This window comes from Callithrix jacchus, chromosome 7 (genome assembly GCF_049354715.1).
Source record: "Callithrix jacchus isolate 240 chromosome 7, calJac240_pri, whole genome shotgun sequence".
Taxonomy (NCBI): domain Eukaryota; kingdom Metazoa; phylum Chordata; class Mammalia; order Primates; family Cebidae; genus Callithrix; species Callithrix jacchus.
Genome location: NC_133508.1, coordinates 31,971,591 through 31,988,988, shown reverse-complemented (window position 1 = coordinate 31,988,988; position 17,398 = coordinate 31,971,591). Strand labels below are relative to the sequence as shown.

The 17,398-nt window shown below is 38.8% G+C and overlaps 1 protein-coding gene across 6 annotated transcripts in view; it reads left to right on the top strand.

Moving 5' to 3' along the window:
* EPC1 (enhancer of polycomb 1) overlaps positions 1–17,398 on the top strand; it is a 109,342-nt gene that overhangs the window by 38,545 nt on the left and 53,399 nt on the right. For 2 of the 6 annotated variants that reach the window (XM_078329850.1, XM_035307138.3), the window contains exons 2-3: positions 14,774–14,880; positions 16,020–16,200. The exons of the other annotated variants lie outside the window; for them this stretch is intronic. The gene's annotated coding sequence lies outside the window, so the exon portion shown is untranslated. The remainder of the gene's footprint in view (positions 1–14,773; positions 14,881–16,019; positions 16,201–17,398) is intronic. 6 annotated transcript variants of the gene reach the window in all.

Sequence of the window (17,398 nt, the reverse complement as noted above, 5' to 3'; positions counted from 1 at the left end):
TAATTTTTAAGAAACAACTTTAAGTAGAAGCCCCCGCCCCCCCCAAAATAATTTGGAGGTGAAAAATATTACTGAACTTTCCATCTTGTTTTTTAATTATTGTAGTGGGATTGAAAAAGTAACTTCAAATTATAATAAAGTGAAGGATTTGACTGAGTGAAAGTTGTTAGAGATTAAATGTGAATTTGCAGAATGTGATGCATTGAAATTTGCTAAGTCTAAAAGTGACAGATTGGCCCGACTCCATGGCTCATACCTGTAATCCCAGCACTTTGGGAGGCTGAGGAGGGTGGACCACTTAGGTCAGGAGTTCAAGACCAACCTGGCCAACGTGGTGAAAACCCGTTTCTACTAAAAATACAAAAATTAGCCAAGCATGGTGGCATAATCCCAGCTACTCAGGAGGCTGAAGCACAAGAATTGCTTGAACTTGGGAGGCAGACATTGCAGTGAGCCGAGACAAACCCACTGCACTCCAGCCTGTACAAGGGCAAAACTCCATCTCAGAAAAAATTTAAAAGTAACATGAAGGAAACAATGTATTTAACGAAGTACAGATGTAACTTTTAAATCACAGGGAAATAACAGGCTGTCCGCTCTGTGAGATAATTGAATCCCTTTGGAGTTAAAAAAAAAGATAAATGTTTAAACAAAGCGCTTGGTGGGGGGAGAGGTCTGATGTCCTATTATGAATATTTTAACAATGTTAACTTTAAGATTATAATTATCTTTATAATCTTAAATCTTGTGCTAGCTTCACGTTCTCTTGAAAGGTTAAACTTACCAAATGGGGTTAATATTATCAAATGTTTTTATAAAAATTGACTCGATGAAAATTCGAGCTTTATGTTGTTAAATTTCTCCTTTATGGAAGCATCACTTTAAGAGACGTTCTTAAAAGTCGGTTTTAAAATGATATTTAGCAAAATGGAGCTACTATTTCGAAGTAGTTTAACTTTTCATTGGGTTGTCTAGGGTGCATTGTTCCATTTATGAGGAGGTGGTAACTTAACTTACTCTCCTGTTACCTAGATGGGGTCGGGTAGGATATTTGGTGCAAGTAAGTTGTTGATGTTATCATATTGATACTAACCTGCAGTCACCTTTAAAACTGTTAGAAGTAGGACCTCATCATCATAATCAAGCACCTTGGTTCTATAGGATTCTAACAGGACAGAATAGTCTTTATACTCCGGCCTTTTCTGTATTACTGGCACAATATACAGTGTTACTTAGCCCAAGTTAAGAACTATTTATAAAAAGTGGACCAGAGTTGTTTTTATGTACATATCCTTGATATGAAAAAAAATGGTTACTAAAAAATGGTTTCCAAAACTTAGTAATAAAAACCTAGTTTAAGTTTAAGTCACTTTTGAAATAAACCAGGAGTCTCTTTCTTTAACCTTTAATATTTTAGACCAATCATTTTAGCCCTTTTATCTGGAGCTGTAAAAATCAATCTAGATTTCTCCATTCTATCCACTGTCTTGGAAGTGAAGAGAGATACATGAAATCTCTCTAAATTATAGTAGAAGCAAAGTTTAACAAACTACAGATAGTTTGAATTAGAAAAGAACTGAGAGTATGGGGGGGGGTTGCATTAGATAACAAACAGTTCAGATAAAATCAGAGAGAAGTAATATCTAATTTCAGCTTTCTATATTGTCCAAAGATATTTTTGCATAAAGTTTCTAAGCTAGGGTTCTGAGGGTTATGTGGAAATGATTCTGGAAGTTGATGAATTCACTCCATATGCCTATAAAATGTCAGAATATATTTTTCTGGGGAGAATGTTCACACTTGTCGTCAATTTCTCAAGGTAGGCTGAGGCAGAAAGCCCAGGGTTAAGATCAGCTGTTCCATAAATTTCAAACTGAGTCATTTTGATTTTATCTCAGTTTGGCAGTTACCAAATACACTTAATTGAAGGAGGATAATTCAAAAAGGACAGGCAATCCAGGAAAAGACTAAGGACTCTTGAATACAGAAGGGACCTTATGAACATTTACATGCCTACGCACCCAAAGTGTTAGTATTAACTTTTGTTTTAGTATATACCATTTGGTATCTAAAATTTTGGATTAGCTTGTACTTAGACTATTATACAGCAATGATGAAAACTAATGTGTTTATATATCTAATAGTATTTTGTGGGTGCTTCGTGATCAGCAATTTGTACAGAATTACATTTTTTCTGTTAATAGGACTTAACTGTGTAGATATAGGATAGCTTAAATGTTATAAATGAGAGAAAGTTCATAAATGTCATGAATTTGTGGGCAGGATTAAATATACCAACTTATGTTAAAAATGGCTTGATTTTAGTTTTATATTATGCATTCTACTGTATCATGGTATATAGTGGTAGTAATGGTAGAAACATAGAAACTATACACACACACACAGATGTGTACATGTTTTAAAGCACTTAGTAATGGCAAGAGTTCTTTATATATATATATAAAACTTTATATATTTATATGTATATATAAAACTATATATATATATAAAGATGTGGATTCTAATTACATTCATTACTCAATTTTCTTGAAAAGTTAAGGATGCTTCATTGTTAACAGCAGTTAGTTAAAAGCAGAAGATAGCTTTTTTTTTTTTTTTTTGAGATGGAGTTTCGCTCCTGTTACCCAGGCTGGAGTGCAATGGCGTGATCTTGGCTCACCGCAACCTCCACTTCCTGGGTTCAGGCAATTCTCCTGCCTCAGCCTCCTGAGTAGCTGGGATTACAGGCACGCGCCACCATGCCCAGCTAAATTTTTTTGTATTTTTAGTAGAGACGGGGTTTCACCATGTTGACCAGGATGATCTTGATCTCTTGACCTCATGATCCACCCATCTCGGCCTCCCAAAGTGCTGGGATTACAGGCATGAGCCACCGCGCCTGGCCTAGAAGATAGCATTTTAAAGGGAGCAATAACATTATGGAATTAATGGTATCATTTCTGATTGTACTTCTTAGAGAAGATAACTCAAGGAAGTTAAGAATTTTATATTGTAATTCAGGAATAAAATTAATTGAATGTGTCTAAGTGCAAAACATAGGAAAGTATGACATTTTCAGAGACAGAACTAGAGTATTTTAAATTTTTGGACCATTAAAGTGTGACTTGTGTTAATATAATAACTTTTTTTGATAAGAATAAACCAAACTCTGAGAAATCAATGAGAAAACAAGGGATTCAAATGTTTTAAACAACTTGCTAGAATTGCTTTTTTTTTTTTTTTTTTTTTTTTTTTTAAATAATTGAGTGAAGGTCTTGCTCTGTCACCCAGGCTGTAGAGCAGTGGCACAATCTGCTCACTGCAGCTGCAGCCTCAACCTCCCAAGCTCAAGCAGTCCTCTCACCTCAGCTTCCTGAGTAGCTGAGACTACAGGTACTAACCACCACACCTTTTTTTTTTTTTTTTTTTTTTTTTTTTGGTAGAGATGGAGTTTTTTGCAGTGTTGCTCAAGCTGGTCTCAAACTCCTGGGCTCAAGTGATCCACCCACCTTGATCTCCCAAAGTACTAAGATTATAGGCAAGAGCCACTACACCTGGTCCTAGTTTTGCTTTTAATTTATTACTTAATGCTAACTGTGTTGCCTTCAACACATTTATAAACTGTACCTAATCTTTCTTGATCAAGTTTATTAAAGCCTATAATAGGTATTGATTTTGAGCTATTACAGTATTTTAAATACAGTGGACATCCAACTTTGCACCCTTAAATATGTTAGTTCCATCTACCAACCCCGCTGGAATAAGTAGATGAAAAAAGCAGACTTGCTGCACTTACTACATCTACTTTAACACATTACCTGGGGCATAGCTTTGATCAGTGCAGACACAATCAGCTCTTTAAAGTGTAAAGCCCTTCCTAACTATTTGCTGTAATGGAGGTTATCTGTAAAGTTTTGGTTCCGTTTTGGATATATGTTGTGATCATCACTTGCTGAATTGCAAAGCAGATTATTAAAGCAAATAGTTTTGGTTGAACTTTCCTCAGTATAGCAAGTACTGACTGAAGAAATTGGATGTGACCTTAGAGTGAATCATGGGGCAAAGATGACCTGAGGTTTAAAATGTCCTGTGAATGATTTAGTATAGGTTCTAGGTTTTTATATATTGGGATGAATTATTTTGATAATGTAGCAATTGTGTATCTGCTCAGTATCCAAATGGCAATTGTGTATCCTCTGAGGAAACTTTTTACACCTTAATTTTGTATCCATTGACAAGCCACTCAACTTCTTGAAAGAACTTTAGTCTCTGCATGTGTTAAGTCTTCTGACCTACCTTACAGTTAGCTCTGAGGAGTGAATAAGACAGTGTATATAAAATCATGTACAGATGAATTTCGTTATTGCCAAACATAGAATTTTTAGAATGGCCTTGCTTTTTGTTAGTCCTCAAAAGATAACACTATCTTTTGTATGTGGGATTGTCTGACATAAAAGCATTAGATGTATTTTGTCTTCTTAGAGAGTTGTATGATATAATTGTGAAAAACTATGTATTTTAACTTAGGTTATTATTATTGAAACAGAGTTTCACTCTGCCACCCAGGCTGGAGTGCAGTGGCGCAATTTCAGCTTACTGCAGCCTCTGCCTTCCAGCTGGAAGTGGAAGGCAGTGCCTCAGCCTCCCGAGTAGCTGGGACTACAGGTGCACACCACCATGCCCAGCTAATTTAGGTAATTATTAATAGGAAAAGGCATCAAACTAGAAGTTAGTAGACTTCAGGCCTTACTGTAGCCTCTAGCTCTGCTTCCACATGCCTCAGCTTTCCTCGACTGTACAATGCAGTAGGCCTATGATGGTTTCCTGTCATAATGAAAATATTGTGTTGCCATTACATTTAAATGTTTCCAAAAGAATTTTATGTGTTTAGAGAATAGTTATTAAATCTTGAATTAGCAGTCTCATTTGCATATTATGTCAACATAATTTGCATGGTTGGTTGGTTCCAGTTTAGGAAGGGTCAAGTTCTAAAAGCCAGTCTCAAAAGGATTTTAAAGATATAAATGGATGTAGTAGTTAGAAAATACTTTTGTTTTCATGAGAATTTGAGATTAGAGCCAGAATTTATTTATTATTTATTTATTTGAGACCAGGTCTCCCTCTGTTGCCCAGGCTGGAGTGTAGTGGCACGATCTCAGTTCATTGCAGCCTCAGCCTCCTGAGTAGCAGAAACTCCAGACAGATGGCACCATATGTTTGCTGTGTTGCCCAAGTTGGTCTCAAACTCTTGGGCTCAAGCAATCCACCACCCACCTCTGCTTCTCAAATTTCTAAGACTACAGGAATGAGCCACCATTGCTCAGCTCAGAATTCTTTAGTGATGTTTGCAAATTTGTGTTTTACCTGTGAGCTAAGAATTTGAAAGTGAAACAGAATTTAAATATGGCTATTTTGAAGTCTAAAAGAAGAATCTGATTGTTCTAATAGCAAAGTAGAGATATTTGAGGTGAGGTATGTTGTACAAAGACTGAGAAAATATAGATACATCTGCTTTTGTAGGAAATACTTGTTGCTTATTTGCTTGGAGCCAGGCACTGTTAATAGGCCCTGTGAATACAAAAATGAACAAACAGGACTGTCTCATGGCTCTTACATTCTAGATGTGGGCTCTGTGATGGCAATCTGCTTTATTCACTTTCACTGATAGGTTTTTAATACCTGAAATAGTGTCTGGTGTGTAGTAAGTGTTCCAAATATAAGGGAACACAGGCCAAAAATAAAAGAATAAAAGTAAAAATGTATCATGACTCTTATATGGCAGTGGAACAAGATAGTACAGAATTTTAGTTAGAAGAAGAAGGATACTTTTCTTTGGGTAGTTAGGAAACATGAGGCCTGAAACTTGAGTGGTGGGAATGAGCCAGCTGTGGGAAGATCTGCATGAGGAACATTCCAGATAGGGAGACCTACAGGTGCACAGAACCTGAGCTGAAAACAGAAAGGAGGCCAGTGTACCCAGAGCAAAGTGAGCAGGGGATTGGAGATGAAGAGATGACACATACATACTCAGGATCCAGATCAGGAAGGTGCTGTTAGGCTACCATGAGAAGTTTGGACTGTGTTTAAATGAAGTAAGCTATTAGCAAGTTTAAGGAAGTGACATGATTTGATTTCATAGTTTTTCAAGATTATTCTGGCTACCATATGGAGAATGAGTCATACTGGGCAAGAGTGATGATGGTGGCTTTAAGTGGGATTGGTAGTAGTGGAAAGGAAGAGAAAGGGATGAATTCGAGATATATCTTGAGAAACTAGAACCAACAGAACTTGCTGATGGATTTGAATGTACTAGATGGAGAGAGAAAATCCGAGGGTGAACCTCCAGCTTGAGCAGCTGAATAGATGAGTGGGCCACTTACAGAGAAGGGACAGTTAGGGGCAGGGATGTAGAAGGGATGGACCTGTCAAGTTTGAAATGTGCCTCATTTGTCCTAACTGGATATATGAGAATATATACATTAGAGCAGTTTGTGCTAGAAGTGTGTAACTTGGAAGTCATGAGTTGGTACTGTAAATCTGAGCATCTTCAGCATGTGAACTGCCTAGAATGCTGTGCTCTGGGATTCAGGTAGGGGAGGAGCTATTAAGATTTTCTTTGTTTTTAGAATAAAAGCATCTCAAGAAGGAAAGGCATTGGTTAACTATGTTCACTGAGAAGAAGGTATGGGAAAGTAATTTAATTAGATATATGTCTTTGGGTTGTTTTGGTGGAGTGGTGGGAAGGAAAGCTCAGCTGGAGTAGAAGAAATAATAGATGAAAAAGGAGACATAGCAAGTGTAGTCACTCTTTGGAATAGCTGTGCTATGAAAGAGCAGGAAAAAACAGGGCTGGAGTAGCTGAAGGAGGTTGCCATATCAGCAAATTCGTTCCTTTAAAAATTAGTTACAGGACCGGGCGCGGTGGCTCAAGCCTGTAATCCCAGCACTTTGGGAGGCTGAGGCGGGTGGATCACGAGGTCAAGAGATCGAGACCATCCTAGTCAACATGGTGAAACCCCGTCTCTACTAAAAATACAAAAAAAATTATCTGGGCACAGTGGCGTGTGCCTGTAATCCCAGCTACTCAGGAAGCTAAGGCAGGAGAATTGCCTGAATTCAGGAGGTGGAGGTTGCCGTGAGCCGAGATCGCGCCATTGCACTCCAGCCTGGGTAACAAGAGTGAAACTCCGTCTCAAAAAAAAAAATTAGTTACAAAGTTCCACCGGGCACAAGTGAAGGAAACAAATGAAGCTGAGCCTTAGCTTTCCCTACTACTTCCTTGCCTTGAGAATTTTCAGATTGCAGCACAGGGAGGGGAAATGCCAAATAGACCCGGCAGCTCCTTGAGTTGAAGAAACAGAATTCAGAGTGTGGGGAGGCCTTTGTGACTTCAGGGCAGAGTACCAGAGCTGCACAGAAAAAGAGCACCAGATATTCACAGGGTGTCCCTTCAAGTGTCTAGCTGAAAACTGATGTGAGCCTGTCCATTAGGAACTTCCAAGTCTAGGGAAAAGCAACAGGAAAGAAAGAACAGTTTGGGAAGCTCACAGGGCTGAGACTATGCTACATTCCCACTAACCAGAATGGAAAGGCCTCATAATACAGAGTATCAAGTAGAACCCTCACAAGGGTTATTGTCTCAGTAGTGAGGCCAAGGCCAGCTTTGTTCTAAAGACTATTCTGGACTTGCCCTAATAAAGATTGAGCACTAGCTTCAAAAGAATTAAACTAAATTTCAAGAAACTTGATTGTGTCCCAGAACAAAGGCCAAAAATGTTTAAAGGAATATTAAAAGATACTGTAACATAAAGCTCAGTGTTTAGCATCCAACAAGAAACTATCAGGCTTGCAAAGAAGCTGGAAAATATGACCCATAATTAGGGAAAAAATTAACAGAAAGAGACACAGAAATAGCCCAGGTAATCAGATTAAAATGTTAAAGCTACAAATAAAAGCAAGAATTACTAGAACTAGTAGAATGATTTCATTAAAGAAAGTATGAAATAATCCCATCCTCTCTCCTACTGAAGGACTTCACTCCTAATAACTATTTAATGTCTCCTGGATCCATTTCATGGAGATACTCATTACTAGTTACAATGGGAACTTTTTTTTTCCTTTTTAAAAGGAAGGCAGATAAATGAGAAAAGATGCATGTCCGTCGTTAGAGTTGGTTATGACAGGATGAGGTAGTTTATCCTCTGATTCTATTTTCTCTATGGGGTGTGAGTGAGGTCATCACCTCAGAGTGAGGGAGAACCTTAAGAAATGAGGTAGGTATGGGAAAGCTAACTTAATAGAAAAATGTAGAAAATTGATAGATTTGCTGAGGGCTCAATATTTGTGATCTTTTAAAGTGAGACCAGTCAACCTATTTGGGCAGTCACATTTACTTGAGTTCCAGCACAAAGTAGGTAGATAGGGTTCGTCAAGGGTCAGTGTTTGGCCAGCAGGTACAAAGGAGGAGGACAGGGATGAAGAAATTAAAAGATTATCATGATGGACCATGAGATCTAAACTGGGTAAGCAGGGAAAGGAGACATCCAGGAGCTGATGAATAGTGAGAAAGTGGTACTCTTTGGGATGGAAGACTCTGTGGAATTGATTTGTTACAGTGGGAGTGCTTGAGTTAGTGAAACCAAGTTAGGAGGGTGGTGGCTAAAGACATGCTTGAGTTTAAATTTCAGAGGTGCCATAATTATTAGTGAAGGCAGAATCTAGAGCATAACCACGGAAGTGTTGGCTGAGATGGAGTAGAAGAAAAGATCAGCATGGGTGAGAAGTTCACGCTGTTAGATCATTATCCATGTAAATACTGTCATTAAAAATGATGCCAGAAGTGTGGTGGTTGAGAAGACAGTGAGCACTGTCACTGTGATAAGAGTGTGTATATGACAGCTTCAGGAAGAGAGTGATGCTGTGAGCTTCTGAGTGGTTTTTTGTTGTTGTTGTTGTTTTTTTAAGGGACAACAAAGAAGAAATGGGGTAGAACTGGCAAGGCAATGGGAACCAGGGAGGGTGGGTGTATATGCCATCCACAGGTCTGGGCTATGGGAAAATAAACAGCTTCTGCTTGAAAGGGCAATGGGGAGTATTGTTTCTGGAAGACATCGCCAGGCTTCAGTTAGGGCAAGAAGATGAGGGAACACTGAAAGAAGTTGAGAATGAATATAAAGAGGAGTTTACCAATACATCTTTAGTCTAGACAACAGAGTGGAAGACTTTGAGAAGGTCAGGAAGAGTGAAAGATTGGGACAGATTCGGAGATACTGAGATTAGAATGGTGATGAGAGCCAGGGTGGTACGGTTATGTCTTAGACTCTGTTGGTAATGGTTACAAAGAATGATGACATTTATCCAGCCAACTCACGTGAACAAATAATATAAGGTAACCCTCCTGCTAGATACTCTAAACTGTAGAAGACCATTCTTGGAGCTAGAAGTGGTAGGCAGAAAGTGATGACCACTAGGTACAAAGTGATGACCTCTTGAACTCCAAGGAATATCTAGCACTTCTGCTGCACAGTTGTTTAAATATCTTCACAATGAAGGATGTTTGTACAGCACACTTGTTTCAGGGCTCAGAAAATGGACCTTTAAGGTTTGTCATTGAATATCTTAGACTTCTCCTTCCTCTGCAGTGGTTCTCAACAGGGGCTATATCATTCTCCCATCCTGGAGACATTCTGGAAATTTGTGGGGGTGCTTTGGATTGTCAGTTATTAAGAAAACTGTTGACATTTATTAAAAATAAGAGGGGGCCTAGTAATGATGTAAACCCCACCATACAAAGCACAATCCCACAAAATGACACTTTCGACTATCCCAGAGAACATTCCAGCAGATAAAACATTTATAAATTATCTGAGTCTAGGACCTAATTTCATTTTACATGTGAAGGTTTTTTGTTTGTTTGTTTGTTTGTTTTTAATATACATTAAATTTTCCAGAAAAGCAGCTGGTATATAAAGTAAGGGGATGGTGTACTTTTTTTGTTCAGAACTTTTGCAGTTCTTATTTGAAAGTCACTCATCGACATCACTATTTATGGTATTTGAGTCATATACCTGTATAAAGTGTGATTTATTTATTTATTTATTTTTAGGTGTTATATGCAAAAGTCTTATCCCATCACAGCTCAAAGTCCAGAATCTCATCTAAGTTAGATTCAGGTACACTTGGGACTTCTTGGACCAGTTCCTTAAGTAGAGCTTCTCAAGTACAATTCCTGCTGACCTATAAAGCCAAAGTGATACCTGGTCCTCATCCTCCCTCCAGACACTTGCCCAGTATACACTATTGAGTCAGGCTTAAGATAACCTCTATAAAACACTCCTATCAAAGGTGGGGGCTAAGACATAGTAGGCACAAGGAAATCCCTGATCTGTAACAGTTCTGAAATCCAATCAGGCAATCCTTGGTTGGGTTTCACTTCCTAGGTATAATTCACCCCTGGCTCTCAGCTTTGCCCCTTGGGCATGTGGTTCTTTCTCCTGAGTCACCCTTCTCTGTGAAAGGTAGCACAGGTTTGCAACTGACTACTTTTCTTATCTTGCTTCTTACCAATATTTGGGGCCTCTGAAGGCTTCATTTTCTGTTGTCTCTTTCACTTCAAGCTGGCAGTGTTTCGCCATATGTAATTCTTTTTAAAAACTTTGTGCATCTTTTGCGAATCATTTTGAGGTCAGTCTTTTCGTTGAAAATCATATGCACAAATTTGAGTATGCCCTTTACTACCTTAAGCTACTAAAAGACAACACCCTTCACCTTGCAAAGCTTTATCGTCTGACTGAGAAGACGCTGTGAAGTGCATAATTCTAAGAGGCCTTTTGTCTGATAAAGTAATATTCTGAGGTACTGTCTTTGGTATTTTTGAGATCTTAACAGAAGATTTTATGGTTACTCCCATGGCTTAGATTTTGGAACATGTTTTTCTGGCAGTGTCCTGGATTTGATCTTGGCTCAGAATCCATTTCTGAAGTTTAGCATTGTTTGCAATCTGAAGAGACTGCAAATTTTCAAAACCATCAAGTCCTTGCTCTTCTTTAAGTGGTCCTGATTTAATTTATGTCTTCTCATTTTTTGCTGTATATAGCAGAAAAGGCAAGGCAGCACTTTCTATTGAAACTCTTTTTTTTTTTTTTTTTTGAGACGGAGTTTCGCTCTTGTTACCCAGGCTGGAGTGCAATGGCGCAACCTCGGCTCACCGCAACCTCCACCTCCTGGGTTCAGGCAATTCTCCTGCCTCAGCCTCCCGAGTAGCTGGGATTACAGGCTCGCTCCACAACGCCCAGCTAATTTTTTTTTTTTTTTTTTTTTTTTGTATTTTTTAGTAGAGACGGGGTTTCACCATGTTGACTAGGATGGTCTCGATCTCTTGACCTCGTGATCCACCCGCCTCGGCCTCCCAAAGTGCTGGGATTACAGGCTTGAGCCACTGTGCCCGGCCCTGAAACTCTCTTTAGCTAAATCACCCAGTTAATTACAGAAAATGTCCAGGTGGTGGTGGTGGTGGTTGAGACAGAGTCTCGCTTTGTCTCCCAGGATGGAATTCAGTGGCAGGATCTCAGCTCACTGCAAACTCCACCTTCTGGGTTCAAGTGATTCTCCTGCCTCAGCCTCCTGGGTAGCAGGGACTACAGGCGCACACCACCAGGCCCAGCTAATTTTCTTTTGTATTTTAGTAGAGATGCGGTTTCACCGTGTTGCCCAGGCTAATCGCCTTGGCCTCCCAAAGTGCTGGGATTACAGGCGTGAACCACCATGCTCTGCCAAAATTTTGTGGGGTTTTTTGGTTTGTTTTTTGAGACGGAGTCTCGTTCTGTCGCCCAGGCTGGAGTGGAGTGGTGCAATCTCAGCTCACTGCAACTTCCGCTTCCCAGGTTTAAGCAATTCTCCTGTCTCAGCCTCCTGAATAGCTGGGATTACAGGCATGTACCGTCACACCCAACTAAATTTTTTTGTATTTTTAGTAGAGATGGGGTTTCACCATGTTGGTCAGGTTGTTCTTGAACTCTTGACCTCATGATCTGCCCGCCTCAGCCTCCCAAAGTGCTGGGATTACAGGCATGAGCCACCACGCACAGCTAAAATTTTCAGTTTTTATATGACCAGAGGTCACAGTGTTACTAAGCCTCCTGCCCCTTCCTAACAAAGATATCTCCTCTTCTAGTTTCCAATAACGTCTACCTCACTTTTTAGTTCTCCTTGTAGCCTTATGAAATCCATGAGACTTTTTAAAACAGCTTCTTCCCTGATACCATCCTTAAAAGCCCTGGTCTGTTTCCAAAGCCAATCCAACATTTCAGTGCTTTATTATAGTAGTGAGGATTGTCAGTATCATCATGTGTTACTTATCTGTTACTGTGTAACTAATTGCCCAAAATGTATCAGTTTAAAACAATTATTTTGTAATCTCAAGTTTATTAGGATCAAGAATCCAAAGGCAACATCTGTTGGGTGGTTCTGCATAAAAGCTGTTTAGGGTTGCAGTCAGCTGCAGCCCTGCTTCCAGGCTTGCTTACATTGTTCACTTCTGTCCACCATCCTGCAGTTCTCTCTACTACCTGTGTGTCTTCACAACATGACTTCTGGCTTCCCACAAAACACATGATTCAAGAGTATGTACCAAGTGGGTAAGAGTACATGCAAGTCTTTTATCACCTATTCTTAGAAGTGACATGCCATCACTTCTGCCATGTGCTGTTGGTCACACAGACCAACCCTGTTCACTGTGGGAGGGGACTACCCAAGGGTATGAATGAACACCAAGACACAGAGAGATCATTGGGCACCATCCTGCAGGCTGGCTACCACAAGTCTCTGCTCAGTGAACTGAGCTATACTGTGTGCTCTCTCAGTGGGCCATGCTGTCTCTCACTTCTGCCTTTACTTATATTGCCCTTTACCCCAAATGCTTTTGCTTTTCTTCTATCCATTCAACAAACCTGTTAGCTATCAACTTTTATGAAGCCTTTCCAATCCCCGTCATAGCACTTTTGGAAAACAGATTCATTTATGATTGTTTCCTTTGCAACAAACCCTCTGAAAGCAAAAACTGTTGTATCTTAAAGGCTTAATATTGTACTGGCACAAGTGTTTCTTAAATTAGTGTTTGAAAAGTTCTGGGAAAATCTAGGTAGTCAGTGATAACTTTGTATTCTAAAGTGGTAATCAGGTACCTGTTTTGTGTTTTCCAGCCTTTGAGCATTTGGAGAGAGACTAATAAAGTAAGATTTAACCTGTGGTTTATGGGAAGGACATGAGACGTTTTAATAAATGAAAATTTTAAGCCAGAAAAAATGTTATGGCCTTTCCCAAAGTGTATTTTGTGAAATGTTATGCTTAGACTACTTGTATATCGTGTTGACTTAGGAGATGACTTACTCATCAAATACTTGTAAACTTACATTTACAAAGTATGATGCTAAATAGTGTGGAATATACAAACACGTCTTATCTTGAAGGGGCTTGTAATTCACCTAGTAAATAAAACAATCTGAGGTAATCTTTCTTAAGTCCCTATTGTAAATATCAGAAATACTTATTTTTACTTTGGATAGTTTATGTTATCTCTCTCTAAGTCTCATAAAACCATGTAAACCAACTTATAATACTAAGTTCCGGAGAAGTCATCAATTTTTTGTTTTCATTTGAAGTAAATATAAGTACAATAGATAATGTAAAATCAAAACCAGTTATTTTACTCTAAACTTTAGTACATTAAAATTTCTTCTCTCTGATCTGAAAGTTTTGAAAATGAAGATTTTAGTTGCAGTTACCATATTACCTGCCTTAAAGTTTCCTTTTCTTTCTTTTCTTTTTTTCTTTTTTTGAAATGGAGTTTTGCTCTTTCTGCCCAGGCTGGAGTGCAGTGGTGTGATCTTGACTCACTGCAACCTCCGCTTCCCGGGTTCAAGCGATTCTCCTGCCTCAACCTCCTGAGTAGCTGGAATTACAGGCAGCCACCACCACGCCCAGCTAATTAAAGTTTCCTTTTCATTTACCATAATGTAATCTTGAAACTACATATTAGAATTCTGTATGGATTTTTTCCCCTTTGTGAATGTTTCTTTGTAATGCAATTTAAGTAAAAGAAAATAGCAGTCTTTTTTTTCTGTATACCCTGAAATGCATGGAAATAATAAATAATATACCTTGATTTATTTGGCTTGTAATTTTCTATACGCTATTTTAAAAACATTAAGTTTTATTTCATCCTACATTTGAACTTTTACACTGTGATTTTGTACAACATGTGAGATCAGACATTCTAACTTTTGTAGTGATGAAACATTTTGTTCTGCTTTTTTGGAGACAGGACAGAAAAAAATGCTTATGATTAACATTTTTTTCTGGACTTTATATTTTTACAACTGGGTTTTTTTTTCCCATAAAGTGTTTCAGTTGAATCTTATTTCTTGTTCATATCTAAAACACTTTATTTCTCAAGGATGCGTAATACTTTGCATCCCTAGCAAGAAGCCAATTAATTCTTACAATAATGTTCCTTTATTTATGGGCCTAACTACCTTAAATCCTGTCTGGAATCTTACATTTGAATAAAATCTGCAATTTCTAAGATTTGCATCCAGAATTTTTTGCTAAGCAGCCTGCCTTATCAATTGGGAAATAATAGAATCTAATCCAGTGAGTCTGACTACCAAATAAAGTGGCATGAAACAAGATGATCACCCATACTTATTGCTGGGGCTGTTGGAGAGGCATACTTGTGATATAAATGCTATTTTTTGTTTGCTGCCCTTCCACTCAGCTTAATGTACTCGGATTGACTGTGAATCCAGTGGAGAAATGAGAGAACTAGGCTGAAGGTGTAGACAGGCTAACAAGAGTTGAAAATATCCTGAGTAAAAATTCCAGGTAATAACGTTTAAATAAGTTCCAAATATCTCAGATGTTACTGTCTCCTTGCCACTTTTCTAATTCAAGGTACTGTCATCTCTTGCCTAAATTTAAGTAACTTCCTCACCGGTTCTCCCAAGACTACAGTTGCTGCCTCCCAGTATTAATACAACCAGTGGCCCTTTGAAAAAGGAAATCTCATTGTGTCACTCTTGCTAAAAACCTGTGAAGAGTACTCATTGTTTTCAAAGTGGCATTATATACTAGGCTTTATGTAATCTGGCCCTTATGTCTCCCAGAGCCTTCAAATTCCCTTCAGCCACAGAATCATTTCTCATTTATTCTCATGCACTGAAACACCTTTCCCCTTTGGGTTGGTTTAGTAATCTCCCACTGATCCTTCAGATCTCAGCTCAAGATCACTTCATTATGTATCCACTCATTATGACAGGACTGTCCTGGGCTCTCATAATATCATCTTTCATAGCAATTACTGCTGTAAATTTCCATTTTATTTATGTCGTTATTTGGTTATAGTCTCACCACATGACTCTAACCTCCAGGTACCTCTAGCATTGGAGCTTAATGTCTAATTTTTTAATAAGTGACTGGATTGGCTTATTGTTAATTTATTCATATGTTTCTAGTTTAGTCTATCCCAGAGCTGTGTGTAGAGATTTAGGGACATAACTCTTACTGTAATTTATCGTTACATGAGGGTATTGATGGTTCCAGCAGTGTCTACCATGTGGTTACTCTGTGATTAGACAAGTGGCTTAACTGCCAGCCCTCGTTTTTATCATTTATAGAGAAAACTTGAAATAGATGATCTATATGCTTGCCTCTTACTTGAATGTTCAATTGAGTTTAAGGGTTTCCCTCCATTTATTAGGATAAGTATGGTTGGGCTCTAAACATAACAATCTCAAAATCTTAGTGGCTTTGCAACAAAGTTCTATTTTTACCATTGCACTATCCACTGGGTTGATTTGGGGTTCTGTTCCATGTGGCCTCACTCCAGGATGCAGACTGGAAGAGCAGCCTTTATCCTAAACATTGTGTACACTGCAGTGGAGGAAAGAGAAGAACTCATGTATTTCTTTGCATCTGCTGCTAAGATGCTTTGGCCAGAAGTTACATACCGTTTTTGCTCACAGCTCATTGGCCGGAACAAGAAACATAGCTGCATCTCATCATAAAGGAGCCAGAAGGTACAATCTTGTCGTATGACCAAAAGGCAGAAACAACATTGTTAATAAGTAGGCCAAGGTTTGGCTTACCCGTCTCACAGAGAAAATACACTCCTCTTCCCCAGTGAAGCCAGCTCAGAAGTCCCAGGTAAGGACAGCATCCAAGTTAGAGTTTCTAGGTGATACACATAATTCCATATATCAGATCTATATGTGTTTCCTGTTGACCTGGGGAACTGTGAACAAAAATGTTACCTGAAACCACCTTCCCACCACACTCAATATACATTGAAATAACAGGGACAGGATAACCCCAATAAGCAATCCCATGTGGATAACAGAACTTTAGAGGAGCACTGCAGTCCTCATCCCACAGCCATTCAGAAATCCCCGCCAGCCCCACTTATACTAGATATGGGGAGTGTACTTGTTTCAGCACTAGGTCTGGGTGTCGGGGACTCCTCTCCCCAGGCCATTGTTTTTGTGTGTGTGTGGCTGTCGCCGTTGATACCTAGGAGATTCCTCCTTTTCCACCATATTCCTTAGCCTTATTTGAAGTAGTCATTGGAAAATATGCCCTCGTTGGGGGCTAAAAGGCTTGACAACCTGCTTCCAATAGAAAGTTGGAAACTTAAGCATGCTTTTAAATGAGGTTTTTAATTCAGGCTCTGGGTTGTTTGTTGACAGCACAACCGTGCAAGTTTCTAATGCATTGACCTTCAGCTCATCTGCCAGTGTTCTTTACCAGATGTCTGTCTTATAAACGCTGCTACCAGGAACCTGTTGGGCTCTGTGTGTGTTTGTTTGTGTGTGTGTGTGTGTCTTTTTCTTTATCTCAGAGCATTTTATTCAACTGAGAGCATTTACTGGTTGTCATAATTTTAATTGGATCTCTGCTGTGAGACTCTTTAACCCATTCAGATGTTTTAATGGTGAATAGGATACTCTTTGTCGCTCAAAGCCTCTGGTGGTTTTTAAACTTACGGCTTGGGGTTGAGAAATCTTCTCTTCCAACTACACAAGCCTCACCATTTAGGGGCCGTCTTCCTTTTATTCCTGATTATTAAGTCTGGTCAGTTTTAAAATTCATTTCTTTCTTGGAATACCAAACACAGAACAACCAACATACCATTTTAATGTTAGAGTTTTTAAAACTGACACATGGTAATCGTATATATGGTTATGTGCTGCATACTGATGTTTCAGTCAACAACAGATCACATATATGACTCTGGTGTCCCCCAAAATTATAATACCATATTCCTACTCTACCTTTTCCATGTTTAGACATGCTTAGATCCACAAATGCTTTTTTGTTATAATTGCCTACAGTAATCAGTACAGTA